This window comes from Sphaerodactylus townsendi, linkage group LG07 (genome assembly GCF_021028975.2).
Source record: "Sphaerodactylus townsendi isolate TG3544 linkage group LG07, MPM_Stown_v2.3, whole genome shotgun sequence".
NCBI lineage: Eukaryota > Metazoa > Chordata > Lepidosauria > Squamata > Sphaerodactylidae > Sphaerodactylus > Sphaerodactylus townsendi.
Genome location: NC_059431.1, coordinates 119,527,662 through 119,540,232, shown reverse-complemented (window position 1 = coordinate 119,540,232; position 12,571 = coordinate 119,527,662).

Genomic DNA, 12,571 nt, shown 5'->3' with positions numbered 1-12,571 from the left:
GGTGGGGGGGGGGGGGGGTGGGGGGGGGGGGGGGTGGGGGGGGGGGGGGGTGGGGGGGGGGGGGGGTGGGGGGGGGGGGGGGTGGGGGGGGGGGGGGGTGGGGGGGGGGGGGGGTGGGGGGGGGGGGGGGTGGGGGGGGGGGGGGGTGGGGGGGGGGGGGGGTGGGGGGGGGGGGGGGTGGGGGGGGGGGGGGGTGGGGGGGGGGGGGGGTGGGGGGGGGGGGGGGTGGGGGGGGGGGGGGGTGGGGGGGGGGGGGGGTGGGGGGGGGGGGGGGTGGGGGGGGGGGGGGGTGGGGGGGGGGGGGGGTGGGGGGGGGGGGGGGTGGGGGGGGGGGGGGGTGGGGGGGGGGGGGGGTGGGGGGGGGGGGGGGTGGGGGGGGGGGGGGGTGGGGGGGGGGGGGGGTGGGGGGGGGGGGGGGTGGGGGGGGGGGGGGGTGGGGGGGGGGGGGGGTGGGGGGGGGGGGGGGTGGGGGGGGGGGGGGGTGGGGGGGGGGGGGGGTGGGGGGGGGGGGGGGTGGGGGGGGGGGGGGGTGGGGGGGGGGGGGGGTGGGGGGGGGGGGGGGTGGGGGGGGGGGGGGGTGGGGGGGGGGGGGGGTGGGGGGGGGGGGGGGTGGGGGGGGGGGGGGGTGGGGGGGGGGGGGGGTGGGGGGGGGGGGGGGTGGGGACATTCCTACCATCAGATCCTCTGAAGATGCCAGCCACAGATGCAGGCGAAACATCAGGAGAGAATGCTGCTAGAACACGGCCATGCAGTCCAGAAACCACACAGCACCCCAGTGATTCCGGCCGTGGAAGCCTTCGACAATACATTGAACCTGTTTTCCTTTTTCCCATTCACAGGTGTGCCTTTCACCTGTGCAGGCAGTGATTGGAACCCGTGGAAACAATCTGGGTGCTTTTGCATCTTTGCACGGAGACGCTCCTCTCGAGGTATTGTCGAAGGCTTTCACGACTGGAATCACCAGGGGGTTGTGTGGTTTCCGGGCTGTAGGGCCGTGTTCCAGCAGCATTTTCTCCTGTTGTTTCACCTGCATCTGTGGCTGGCACCTTCAGAGGATCCTCTCTCTCTTTTATTTCTTGCAACACATGCATAGCTGCGCAGGCACACAGAAACGAACCCCCCGTAGGCGACTGTCCCACAATATGATCTTCCACTTCTGATTTCCTCCTCATGCCTTTTGTCAACTTCCACCCGATTAAAAACCAAAAAATACTATTTCTCAAACTTGTTTAACTTACAAGGACGATGGAAGAATATAATTTCATTGTTTAACTATTGCTTTGGATATTTTGTCAGTAAATTGAAGTCTGTGTTACAGTTTGAAAAAATCCCCTTTCCTTTGGCAAGGTCCTCCGTTTCCCACCCCTGAGAACTTCCACAGAAGACCCCGACTGGCTCCCTTAATCGAAGAGGGGCTGGAGCTGAAAGCAGCCAATAATAAATGCATCTAATTTGCATTTAACATTGAAGCTTCTTGAAGGAAAGTTCAGGGGGCGGGGACTCAGCAAATTCGCTTACAACAATTTATTTTATGCCAGTTTCTTTTGCACGCCTCACTAACTGTACAATTAACAACTGGAAGGGGAATGAGAAGTAGGGTTTGTGTCACTGGAACCCTCGAGATTTCAAATCGGAGTGATATAGATGCTGCCTGAGGGAGCTTGTTGCTGGTGGAGCTCTTCACCTTAGATTTAGAATAAGAGAGAGTCTTCCAGCTGACTGACCAGATAGCCAGATCTCAAAGAAAGGGGGCAAGGAATCCCAACTAGTGTCATGGAAGTTCGTGGGGTGGCCTTGGGCCAGTCACACTGTCTTCCTAACCTAGGCTGACCAGACGTCCCGCTTTTGGTGGGACAGTCCCACCTTCAAACAATTTGTCCCGCGTCCCGCGGGTTATTTCAATTGTCCTGATTTTTGGGAGGCTGCCGCTACCGCCTCTAGGGCGCACAAGGCGGTCAGGGCCTCATCCACGCCCAGCGCCAGCCGCAGGAGCACGGCCTTCTGGGGCACTGCCGTTTCCCACCCTGTCACAGGTCGGGAAACGGCAGCGCCCCAGAAGGCAGTGTGCTCCTGCAGCTTCTTGCTACAAGACCTGCACATCTGCGACTTAGCGGCATCTTGCGCTGACCGCCTACCCTTCGATCTCTCGGGAAGTTAACAAAGGTGACCATCTGGTCACCTTATCCTAACCTACCTCACAGGGTTGCTGTGAGGATAAAATGGAGGAGAGTAAAATGATGCAAGCGTGATAGGTCCTGACAGGGGAGAAAGTGGACTATAAATAAAGCAAATAAATAAACGAGGTCCCTTTTGTCCCCTACTCACTTTGACTGGCGTCCTTCAGTGCTGTCCCCTGCCTCATTGGATGTGGTGGCAAGCATGCAGAGTGCACATTATGGTTCGTTCTGTAGCCACCCAAATCCGTACAACAACCCCCTCACACACACACACACACACACACACACACACACACACACACACACACACACACACACACACAAAATAAACAGACTGTGCAGTGAGTGGTTCTTCTCTCCCTGCTGCCCCCCCCCCCAGTTCTGTCATCGGCTGCCGTGATGAGAGATCAGAAAATGACCCCGTGCCCAAAAGAAAGGAGCAGGTTGCTGGAGTGATGTAATGTCCATCAAGAATGACAAACTCAAGGATTTTCTTCCATTCCCCAAGATTATTTCTCTCGCCATTTCTCATCTCCTGCCTCCGGGCTGCTCGCTCTGATTCATGAGAGGAGGACGGGAGAACCCTTGGAGCTCCGGTGATCTGCCTGTCCTTATCCCGTCGGCCAGAGCTGCACATGCCAGCGAGGGATCATAAATTTATCCCAGCCGCCTCTAATAACCTAGCTGCTTTATTTAGCCCTCTGACCCCCTGCTGCAGTGAATTCTGGGTCTGCCTGCGACTGAGCAGTATTTCTTTCAATTGTGCGGCTTCTTCTGCCTGCTAGGTTTTTTCCCCCCTCGCCTTTCCGTGATAGGAAGTGATTGCAAAGAGCAGAGGGCCTGGATGGTGGAGCCAGATGTGATGCCATCTTAGTTTGCAACCCCCCGTGTCTTGAAGCAGGTTCTTCGGAGTAAGAATGCTGAGAGGAAAGCACAAGGACAATATTAGGGTCAAATTATGTTGCCAAGGAAGATGCAGCCTCCTTGTTAGCCAACAAGGATGTTTGCCAAGGTATGCTATCACCCAAGCGAAGCTGAGCAACAGTTTCATTCACACCAGGGGCAGAGCAAGGGGGAACTGAGTCCGGGGCCTGTGCCCCTGTCACTGCCCCGCCACGCCCCTGCACCAGCATGCACCTGGGGCATTGCTCCCCCGTCCCACTGGCACTACGCCACTGATTCACACATTATAGTGAACACACGCAATGATCTAATCCTGTTCCCAGGAAACAATGAACGATGCACAGTCCATGGGGAACACTTGATTGAACATAAGAACATAAGAATGAGCCTGCTGTAAAAAAAAAAAGAACGAGCCTGCTGGATCAGACCAGAGTGTATCTAGTCCAGCACTCTGCTACCGGTACTCACAGTGGCCCACCAGATGCCTTTGGGAGCTCACTAGTTCTTATATTCTTGACTAGTGGAAATTCCAGAGTTTTTTTATTTGGGGGGCTTTATTTCTCTTGCTCCTCAGTTCCTTGGGATTGGGAAATTGGGGCAGGAACAGGTAATTCCCTGACCCGGGGGATAAACCACTGGACTTTTGTGTAATATTATGGCAGAGTTTGACTGTGTTAAATGGAACAGACAGCAATTAACTTGAAAACCTTGTATTCCCTTCCAAAATGACAATTCCCAAAGCCTTTTTCTCTTGAACGATTTCAGTTACCTTGAGTCTGGGAATCATGGTACTTCAGAGTGGCAGGGTGGAGAATATTGCAAATGTACATATATCCATCATGCCCCCACCCCATTTCCCCTTTTGTGCAAATATACTGGTTCTGCGGCTCTAAAAGCATTCCTTAACATCCAGGAAGCCCGTCTGCACACTCCTGCCCACTGGTTGATTTATCACACTGTCTGGGTAGCCAAATGATTTAAGTGGAAACCAATCTCATAGCCCCTAGGTACCACTGACTTTTTAATAAGAGGGAATTTTGTAAAAATGCAGCTTGCCAGAGGAGTCACATTATCACCGCCTGATTGTATTTGGAGGATTCTAAAATTAAATCCACAGAATTTCACCTTCCAGGTCATTAGATCTTTTCTTTAAAAAGCATTTGCCCGTATTAAACGGGAAGTTAGGCAAAGATCAACGCCTCGTTCTCTGAAATCAGCGGCAAGCTAACTGCTCCGCTCTTATGCCGTGGATCCCTGTCTCTTGAGCTGAGATTCCCCACAAACTGAGTTCTAAAAGTGGCTCACTTAAAAAAAACCCACCCTTTTGTATGGGTTCAGTTGTACATGTAACCTCTGTCTGTGGGTTCTGTGGGGCAGAACTTGGAATGAGTTTGCAACAACAAATTTTAAAAACAAAATGCTTTACTTTCTTAACATATAACATATAACATCAACATTTAACATCACACTTCAAGGTCCTGTTCAGGTTTGCATTTTCAAGTCCTTATATGTACAGTCTACTGATACTGCCAAGTCCAATTCTTCTTTGCAAGTGGGTTGGCTCCTGAAGACTCCAAGGGCTTGGTGAACAGGATTCAACATGATGAAGGTTTCCAGGAGAACTCTCACCCATTACAAACACAAAAAGAAACCCTGAAACAATAAACTCCAACATTTACAACATAGCAAAAATAAACTACCACCTTCCCAGTAGTTCCCAACAACATTGCAGTTACCTTAACAAGATGTTAAGGGCTTAAACAAACCAAGGTCCGAGTCTGGTAGCCTTGTCTGCTCCAAACTACATGAGGTCTGCAGCCTCTTGCTGCTTTGAGTCTCCACCCCTTACTGGGTCAACCCATTCTGAGCATGGGGGTTACATACAGAGGATCAATTCCAGCAATGGCATCGGCAGGGTGATAATAGCGGCCAACTCTTGGATTGGTATGCAAATTCTCAGCTTCTGGATTTGCCTACCAATACTGCAACCATATATATGTACTCCATTTACAAGCTTGGATCATGAACTGTGGTGGTCACTTCAACCACTGGTGGAACTTGATGTTTGGTGGAGACCCAGATACAGCAATGCAGGTATCCACCAGTTAGCTGCAAAACAGCATGAGAAGGCTGCTGGAATAAATATTGTTGGCATAAATTTAATACATTAGCCGAGTCGCATAAAAGAGACCAATACACAGTTGCTGATTATATAAATGAATTTTACTATTAGGGAGGATTACATGGAAAGGAAATAATAACACCTTTCTATTATAGCGCTTAGTTCCATACTTGCACCTCACATCATGGCTAAACGCGCTGCTCAAACAAAGAAGCATGCTTTATAACTTTCTGTCTCCGTTACCAGTGGCATGTTAGCAATACTGGGCAAACCGACCAATAGCTTAAACAACAGAGTAGGACATAAAACTGTGACCTCAGTAACTAATGAACATAGACACAGTTAACCCTTTCATGTCTGAAGTGTGACAGACTCTTGCAAAATTTTCATCAGCTGCTCTTTTAACTTGAGCGGATCACTGAAGACCTATTTCAAGTGGTGCGCTTCTGTCTATACTTGATGGTGTTGATGTTTCCCCATTTAGGTATGCAAGTGGATCTTTTTCTGTCAGGTCTTCTTACTACCAGAATGTTTTCAGTCGCAGCACGCCGGACATAAACAGGATGTGAAAGATGCACATTATTCAACAGGAACAAAATTGAATCCAAGGTATAGTACTCCCTGGGCTGGCCTTCTTTTCCAGTCCCCCAGATGACATAGTTGGTCTTGACATTCTTGGGCCAGGAGAACTTGCTGAAGATCACCTCGTCCCCCTTCACCACGATCACCTTCTTCTGCGTGTTGTACTGGCGTGGCACACTCAGGACGTCAGCCATCGCCTCAGCCGGACCGACTCGGGATCGACCGCGGGCTGCCCTTGAGACTCCTCCTCGGCCTTCCTCTGACCGACTCACTGATAGGAAAGGAAGAGAGGCGGACGGACAAACAAACCAATGAATGGAGCTGGCCCAGACAACGGCGGCGACAACACCACCTCCCCGCGCATGGATAAGCCACAAAGCACAAGGAGGACCCCGCCGGCCTGTCCTAACTCGCGCCTGCGCTCACCCTCTCCGACCAATATCAAAATATCAACAAAAGGCACCATGGGAAACAGAGAAGTGGGAAGAGGGCTCTCAACTCTTTCCCACCCACCACCTAAAAGGTCTTCTCCTAGCTGCTTCCCCCACCCCCACCCCCACCCCCAAGCTGGGATTCCAGAACCACGTGGCCCATAATGGTAGACACCAGTTCCATTCAAGCCTGCAGAGTAGAGAACACATTTTGCCATCTTACCCAACATCTAATACGGGTTCTTCCCTCCACGTGAGTCTTCCTGTGGATTGGATGCTGGTGGCCCCGGAGGTTTCTTTCCCCATTTCCTAGCATTATAGCTTTGTCTCTGGAGATTACCACCAGCCTTTTCCCGCGGGGTTACCAGGTCCCTCCTGGCAACTGGCAGGAGGGTAATGGGTGGATGGGGGACTGACTAGCAGTGAGGTGTGGCCTGGACTGGCGTTGCAGTGATGTAACCTTTGGCATGCGCTGGAAGTGACACCACAGCATTGCCGGTGACATGGAATGCTGTGGTATTTGGGCAACTACACTACAGGAGAAGCTATTTTTACCACAGGAGAAGCTATTTTTACCACAGAGCTTTTGCCCAAATACCAGAGCATCCGGTGATGCCAGCCTAGACTTCCTCCTGTCTGCTGGTAAGGCCCTCATTGGCCAGTTGATTGGCAACCGGAGTCTGACAGCCTTATTTGCACAGCTGTGATACCCAGTTGCCTTCTTTGGAGGTCTCTTCCTTGTGCCTTCCTTCCCCTCTGAGATTCTTGATTGACTCTTTATTGTGTGCCCAAACTGCCACCTTTTCCTGGCCCAGTGGATGTCTGTACGGGTATTTCTTGCCTCCTTTGTGGCCCATTTTATGTGTGGCTCTTTGACACCATCTATGGTTCCTCTGAAGGCCATTCCACCTGCCCCATGTTTTGTGGAAGTGGACTTGTGATTGGCAGGTGGTTCTTATCAGACTCTCGAATGTGGAAATAACAGAGACCGTAGGAAAGTCCAAAAGCAGTTTATTCCAGGTGATACGAATAATAACAATGTAAAGCAGGATCTGAGCTAGAAAGCTCAGATCCAGGACTTATATCCTTTAATCCTCCCCCCCGTTTCGCCCCACACCAAATGTCCACTACAGTTTCTACTACAAAGCTACAAAGAACCTGGGAACCTTTCACACCTCTTTGAAGATGGGCTGGCACCAGGAGATTGCTAGGAAGGGAAGAGGGAAACAGGAAAACAATTGCAAATCACACACAGCAAAACATCAAGATACTGACAGGCATGGTCCTGACATTCCGCCCCCCTTAAGACACCCCTCCCCCGTTTCGGGCGATTGGGGTAAGCTTGGACATGTTCGGAATCGGCCCATTCATTGTCCCCAGCCAGGAAATGGGTCCAAGCGATCAAATACTGTAGCCACCCACGATGCACTCGGGAGTCTAAAACTTCTTCCACCTCGTGGTGAGGCTCACCCCTCACTGCAAAAGGGGTTGGCGCCGCCGGACGAGGGTGCCAGTCATCCGGGGGAGGCGACTTCTTGAGGAGGCTGCAATGAAAAACAGGATGTACAGACTTCAAGTTTTTAGGCAACTGCAACTTGGCCGTCATTAATCACTCTGAGCACCTGAAAAGGTCCAATATATTTTTCCCCAGTTTTCTACATCCCTGCAGACCCCGCAAGTTCTTGGTGGACAAATACATCCAATCCCCTACCGCAAGGGTGAATGGCTGCCGTTTTTAATTGGCCTGCCGCTTTTACCCCTGCTTAGCCTTCTCCAGGGCTAACTGCGTTGGTCCTCACGCTTGCCGGATGGTCAGCACCCATTCCTGCAGTTCCATGGGTCCCTGCTTGACCTCCCCCAGGAACGGAAACGGCTTAGCCGACTGTCCCGAAACAACTTAAAAGGGAGTTTTTTCCCGTGCCGCTATGCACCGCGTTGTTGTAGGCAAACTCAGCGAAAGGCAGCAGGTCAACCCAATCGTCCTGATGGAAATTAACGTAGCACCGTAAATTCTGTTCAAGAGTCGCGTTCGTACGTTCGCTCTGGACTAGTCAGGCAGCTGCTTTCCAGAGTCTCAGACAGATAAAGAACTTCCACATCACCTACCGCCTGGTCCTGTGAACTGGAGATGCTGTGGACTGAATCTTAGACCTCCTTGCACGCCAAAGACTTGCCTGAGGAGCAGGCCTCATGGCAGGGACAGAAGTAAACATGGCTAATTTGGTTGATGGGAATTAGATGTGCAGCTCTTTGTAAGTCACTAAATGAAGAGTGCACTGCTTGGGCTTCCACGGGCCTGAATGGGCAACTCTACCGCTTCAATATGGCCTCTGCCAGTGTAACCTACTTATCCTTGGTCACATCAATCTCCATTGGAGACTCAGGAAATAATATATGACAGCACCCTGTGGCTTAACAAACCAATATGAAATTGCTTGAACAAATTAACAAACTTTTAATTTTAACACAACTTTCTATCATTTAAGGATAAATAATAGTGAATATATATAGTGAGTATATATATACACAGCACAACTCAATTGTACAAAATCTTCAGTGCTGTTTTAAGAAAAAGCACTCAGAACAGTATCCAGTAAGGAAAGAATAGCAATAAAGTCCAAACTGAGCCCTTCGGGGGTAGGGCGGTTCACCAAATCGAATAAACAAACAAACAAACAAACAAACAAACAAACAAATAAATAAATAAACAAACTATTCATAAAGTAGGTCTTCTTTCTCTCATCTGGCCTTCTGCATCTGATATAGCTGCTACAGGTCTTCCCTCAATTTGGGCCTGTAAAAAAATAAGTCATTCCCTCAATTAAGCTGCAGGCTTTCCTTCTCCTACTGCAGGCCAGATCAATTGAGGAGGGTGGGGCTCTTGCAGTTGGTAATAAATAAGCAAGCTTACCAACTGCACATGCTCAGTGAGCTTTTATCCCCTGGGCCCTAAGATCCAACAAAACCAAAAAATACTAAAAAGGCATGGGTTACACCAGCACAAAGCTGTCCAAGGGATTCACAGAGAATGCCAAATAAAAAGGCTTCTCCAGATCACAACAAAAAAAGCGACACCCAGCAGCAGGGCAGGGGGGAGATTTCCCTGCGAGCCTCTTAATCCGTGGCCTGACAGCCACGCACTCCAGGTCCCGAAAGGTCAGGTGACCCATCTGGGAGAAACAAACGTGGCTTCGCTCGGAAGCAGCTGAGGTACCAGCTTAGGAAACTGGTGAGCAGCGCCATTCCTTGCCTGAAAATGATTTCCCCGGAACTCAGAGGAGTCAAGGGCTTGACAAATTACTGTCTGTGACTCGGAGGAATTAAGCCAGAAAAGGAAAGGGGGGGGATCTGCCTTGACCTTCTCTGAACCCGGATTGTAGGTGGGCGGCCCAGAGATACGGCTGCTTCATAATATCAATTAGATGAGCGGGGCTGTTGTTTTAAGTTTCTGAGCTACGGCTGTTGCCTGCATCCATTTATCAGTGTCCCTCCCCGCCCTGCTTTTTTCTAATGTGACATGACGTGGATTCGATGTGACACACACCAAACTTTGAATGTCCCGCAGCCAGTTTCAGAGGCTCGGGTGCTGTCATCTCGAGCCACGTCAGGAGTGCCGGCTCAATGGCTGCGTCGGTGACACATGTCAGAAACTTTTAAGCGTCTGCTCTTTTTTTCATCAGGCTGCCTCTGCATCCCAGCCAGGGAAGAGCTGACATTTTCAGTTTGGGTGGAAGTTGCTGCGGTCCTCTCCTGCTGCCTCCTCTAACTGTCAGCCCGAGTTTCCCCTAAGCATGTCAAAATGAAGCCAAATAAACCTTGTCATTTGGAAATATATTCAGTAGTCACCAGACTTTTGCAACAGCGTGTGTGTGTGTGTGTGTGTGTGTGTGTGTGTATGCACGCGCACGTTTTAAAAAAAGAGAAAGAAACAACTTCAGCGCGTTTTCTTATGGCACAGATGCACTACACAAAATACAGCGCAAGGCTATCTCTGACCTTTCTTATGCACTGCGCTCCAAGACTTGATGTGCAGAACTCAGCTACACATGAATTCCTTAACATTTCTGGAGTTTTTCTTCCCCTGTTAAAGTGGAATAACTTGGCATATAGAACATACGACATACTAGACGTGTTCCCTACCCTATCGATTGCCAATAGTTGGAGGAATTAACGTTGTGATTCAAAACATTGAATTTAAGTGTAAGGGCGGGGAGGGGAGGACTGTGCATAGGATTAGGGTTAGGGTATGGACTTTTATTGCTGAGCCCCAGGAATGCCAGTCAGTGGGGTACAGAGGTTGGAGAATCAGACACCGACTTACAAGGCGCGGGTTCAAATCTTCACACTGTCAATGAATCATAGAATTCTAGAATAATAAATAGAGCTGTAAGAGGCCAAACAGGCACGAATCTCAGTAGATGACTTTGGGCTGCCACTCTACCCCCCCCCCACCTTTTCTGCCTAACCTATTTCAAAAGATTGTTGTCTGGGTGAGAGGCAAGCCATGCACACTGAAAGAGGAAAAATAATATTACACTAAATAAAAGAGAACAGCTAGAGAAATATCGGCAAAGAGGAAAAAATCACCGGATATGTCTGTTATTATTTCACTAACCACTTCAGAGTTCCTTTAATTTATTATTCTTTAAATGGGCACAAGACCAACCCTGCAGGAACAGATTGTGAGCCCATCAAACCCGGCATCCTGTTTCCAACAGTGGCATGCTAGATCCACCCAGGACTCTTCCTAGCAGGTCACAAAGAGAACAAAGTATCTCAACCTAGAAGGCCGTTTAGCGGAGGCGGAGCACTTAGGGGACATGTGGTGTCACATGTCTCCGGGCGCACAACAGATAATCACATGGAGGGGCAGCAGAGGTGGGATCCAGCAGGTTCTCACCAGTTCCCGAGGGTGGGTTACTAATTATTTGTGTGTGCCGAGAGGGGGCTACTAATTGGGTCTGCTTTTCCGTTAGAAATTCCATTAGGTCCAAAAATCATCAAGTCCTGTTGTTTCCTATGTGGCTGGTTAGCGAAGGTAGAAAACGGGATAATTCTCCTTCTTGGGCTGTTTTAAAAACATGTTTTAGTAATATGGTAAAGCTCCTTGTTTAAGGGAAGTCTCCTTCTTTTGATTTCTAGAAACAAAATTAAGTATTTGAAAGTATTAAGTATTTGACAGGCAGTCAATTAGAGGAGAAGTAGTTGTTTCTGTTGGCAGTAGACGATAGGTCTCACTATAATGAGTTTAAATTATGGACAGAAAGATGCCAGCTGGAAATTAGGAACTTTTTTTTTACAGTAAGAGTTTTTTACAGTAACAGATAAATTATTAATGCCCCGCCCCCGGAATGCCTGACCATGCCCCCATCGTGCCCCGCCCAGCCCCATTGGCGCTACGCCACAGTTTGAATCCCACCACCATAGGAACCTGTTACTAAAATGTTTGGATCCCACCACTGAGGGGCGGAGAATCACCACCTCACACACAGCCTTCCCTTGGGCCTGGGGCAGCCTGCGACAGGCTCCCACCAGCTAAGTGGGGTGCCGGGGGGGTACAGGGTCGGGAGGGCACCCAGAGCAAGTGTTGCCCCGACACCATTTTCCCCGCTTACACCTCTGCCATTTCGACATGGGCTGTTAATCAGCTAATCGGCCAGTCCTCCTTGCTGGGTTTATGGTGCAATCCTGAACAGAGTTACACCCTCCTGAGTCTATTGCAGTCAATGGGCTGGGGAGGGTGTGATTCTGTGTAGGATGCACCGCTAACCTTGTAATCCTTTCCAAAGTCACTTTAGCTGCTGGCCATCCCTACCCTTCGTCTGAGTGAATTCCATGGCTAGGTCTGCGACAGCAAACCTTTTGAGCTCCATGTGTCAAAACATTGGGAAATGCCTAATATGACACTGTTGGTGTGTCACCCCCAACCCCCTCCCCCCCACACACACACAATCAATAGAAAAACAATTCTTTGCATTAGGGTATTGTGGGTTTTCCGGGTTGTATGGCGGTGTTCCAGTAGCATTTCCTCCTGACTTTTCGCCTGCATCTGTGGCTCTGAAGATGCCAGCCACGGATGCAGGTGAAATGTCAGGAGAAAATGCTACTGGAACACGGCCATACAGCCCAGAAAACCCTCTGCACCCTAGTGATTCCAGCTGTGAAAGCCGTCGACAACACAATTCTTTGCATATTCATTATTTTTAAAAAAGAATACAGTTCAATCATCTGTGGTGCTATGTACTATATAAAGAACTGGCAAAAATTACAAAAATGACTCAAAGAAGAAGAAGAAGAAGAAGAAGAAGAAGAAGAAGAAGAAGAAGAAGAAGAAGAAGAAGAAGAAGAAGAAGAAG